Source organism: Curcuma longa, chromosome 6 (assembly GCF_044706935.1).
Source record: "Curcuma longa cultivar G26 ecotype Majalengka, Jawa Barat chromosome 6, ITB_CL_G26_1.1, whole genome shotgun sequence".
Classification (NCBI taxonomy): domain Eukaryota; kingdom Viridiplantae; phylum Streptophyta; class Magnoliopsida; order Zingiberales; family Zingiberaceae; genus Curcuma; species Curcuma longa.
This window is the reverse complement of record NC_133866.1, coordinates 4,851,468-4,854,739: the sequence shown is the minus strand read 5'-3', so window position 1 is coordinate 4,854,739 and position 3,272 is coordinate 4,851,468.

The following is a 3,272-nucleotide window of genomic DNA, read 5'->3' as shown; positions in this document are numbered from 1 at the left end:
GGGATTGTGAATCCCGTCTGGATGATAATCCACATTTCCACCTGAGTCTTCAGGTGGCATTCCATTCTGGTTTTCCAGTATGGAAAGTCATCACCTGAGAAGAGTGGTGGTCTTGCGGTGCTGAAACCTTCTTGGTGGGCCATTGATCTAGCACACAAGAAAGCAGAGAAAAAATGTTCCAAGACTTGGTCTTGGATTAGTAGTGTGGGAGAAGCGAAGAAAAATAAAATCAAAAAAAAATTGAAAAACAATCTTGAATCAGTGGTTGCACTGTTTTCAAGAACCCCCGCTCTGATACCAATTGTAGGATCGTTAGAACACGCTAGAGGGGGGGGGGGTGAATAGCGTGTTGCACGCTTTTCGATTTTCGTAAAACTACGAGCGCGTACGGAAGCGAATACAGAATACGATTGCGGAAACGTAAAAATGCAAAGTAAAGAAAAGACAAGTTTGTTTTTACTTGGTTCACAGCGCAACGCTGCTACTCCAAGGCCCACGGTCCTTGACCGTTTACTCTGGGCAATCCACTAAGTCACTTGCCCCTTTTCGGCAGCAAGTGTATCGAAAAAATCAATACAAAAATCGATTACAAGCTTTGAAATAATTGAAATACAGAATTTGACTTTGTTACCGAACTTGCTTGCGCGGTCGCTCCCCGGAGGTAGATCTCGGCGTCTCGGTGTGAAGTTGAGTAGCTTGGAGCAGGTGCAGCACCGACGTCGAAGATTGAGGGCTCGGGAGTCGCGAGAACGAAGTTCGGAGGCTTTGAAAGTGTTGTTCTCGGCTGCTGGTCGCGACTGCCTTATATAGTTGTCCTGAGTCGACTCAGATGCCCATCTGGGTCGACTCCAGCTGACGTGGCAGATAAATCTTTATCTCTTTCGCCCGTTATCCTTCCTGAGTCGACTCCGATTGACTTCTGGGTCGACTCCAGTCGCGGTGGCGTCAGCGGCGATAACTTTTGACCCTGAGTCGACTCAAAACCTTACCTGAGTCGACTCCAGGCTGAGTTGGCGGAAAGTCGACGCGCTGACTTCCGGATTCCAGCTGACTCGGCTGGAGTCGACTCCAGAACCCATCTGAGTCGACTCCAGACCCGAAAATCCAGTTTTTCGTCCGGAGTTCGCATTCGTCTGACTTTTCCTTCCTGCAAAAGATGTTAGCTAAAATAATATGCAAAGGATTAAGTTGGTTCACCGAACCAACTACGAGTCTTAACTTCGGATCTCCAGTGAGACCCTGGGTTAGACCGACGCCTAATGTTCCGCTCGGGAACGCGTCCTCACCCACTCCCCTCGGGAGAATTTACCTGATTGCCAACAGAGTCCTCCTGACTCGTTGGACTTGTGCTCGGCTCTGTCTTTGCCCCCCAGGATTTGTGCTGCAACTGATCCTCCTGATCAGCCCAGTCTTCCGCTGCAACTTGGTCCTCCTGACCAAGCCCAGACTTCTGCTGCAACTTGGTCCTCCTGACCAAGCCCAGACTTCTGCTGCGGCGTGGTCCTCCTGACCAGCCCAGACTTCACCTGGTGCACTTTGACTCTGCCAAGACTTCATGCCTAGCATCACTAGGACTTAACCTGTGTCTCCTGTAAGCTCAGTTCAACTTGGTTAGCCAAACCACATACTTAACTTGATCCTAGTTCCATAATCAAAACTCTGGTTCGATCTGCTAGTGCTTCCTGCACTAACAAGTGGGACACATAAGGTTCCACAATATTCGACTCATCGGCCACCACCGCATGATGAGCTAAGATTTTATGGTATTTTATTGAGTCATTTTGGGCCTTTATGTCAATAATTAATGGCTTAAATTGATATAATTAGATTGCATTTGTGGTATGTGGTATAATTGGATGATTGATATAATTTCTGTAATTTTGATGGTTAATTTGGTATTAATTGATTTTTAAATCTTTGTAGGACTCAAGTGGAGCCGTGATCAAGCCAATTGGGATCGAGTCAAGTCAAAATTGATCAATTTGATGGACCCAAAAATTCATGATCAAGATTCAAGTTGATTAGAACTGAACCCATTCGAATTTGAATTGAACCGGACTCAAATTGGAGTTGAACCGGCTTGATTTGAGTTGAACCAGCATTGAACCACAGTTGAACCGGGGCCAAACCGCAACTGAACCGGCCGATTTCAAATCCCAGTTATAACAAGAAGAAACACTATAGCCGAAAGTCGCGACTCCTATAGCTACTGTAGAGCGTCTTCCTCGCCAATTTTCTTCGTCTGTTTCTTAGATTTAGCGCGACGATCCTCCATTCCAACTTGACGTCCAGATCCTAGAAGTCATTTACAAGCAAGGCTCGACAAAAATTTCACGCGGGATCGTCTAGTGAGGGTTTTGCCAGAGATTTTATTCTGAGGCGGATTTTAGCTAGGATTTCTTGATTCGAACAGATTGGATCAATCAAAGGCATTTGGAGGGGGTTTTTCAAGGATCTTTGAGCGTTACTGAGCTTAAAACTTCACGCGATCAGATGGATTTCAGCTGGATCTTCATAATCTTGAATCAGCCCTGTTCTGTGTATCGCGAGAGGGTTTCGAGCGCTGCATTGGATTGGATTTGATTTCATGAATGTTGAGCTGAGTTGATGAGATGTTCTTATGGGATTTCTGATTCTGGATTAGTTCTTGTGTGACGGCAAGAAGGATATCAAGAGAAGGGAAGAATTGAGTTTAAATTCTGTTCTTCTATTCTGATACTTAGTTTCTGATTCGTGTTTCTACAGATCTGTGTTAAAATACCTAAATTCATGTTGTTTTGTTCTTTTCCATCATATGATTTTATTTGTTTGAGTTTGTATCAATGATTCTATTGTTTCAATTTCTTTAATCCTTCCTTGTTTGCACTCGGTTGATTACTGATTCCAAGTTTCCATTTCACAATTGTACTATTCCGTATCTGACTTTTTAATCTTGTATCAGATTGTATCGGAATGTCTAGCTTAGGCATTGAGGTTGTTGTTAGTCAAATACATCTTGTTAGTTAAATTGAAATTGTTGTCCGACATGTGACCTTGGTTTCTTTGAAAATCAATTACTTGTTTAGCCTAGTCTTCATTTCTGAATTTCATGAATTGCTCATTGCTTGCTGGTATGATTGTCCTTGTTAATCTTTTGAGCTACCATTCAGATCCATAGCTATTAGTTGTGAGTTTTGAGTCTCTACAAGCTGAGGAAATCGAATTTACTTTTCATAACTAGGGCTGGCAAGTTTCAATGATTAATGCATAGGTGATATTTTGAATTGTTTTGC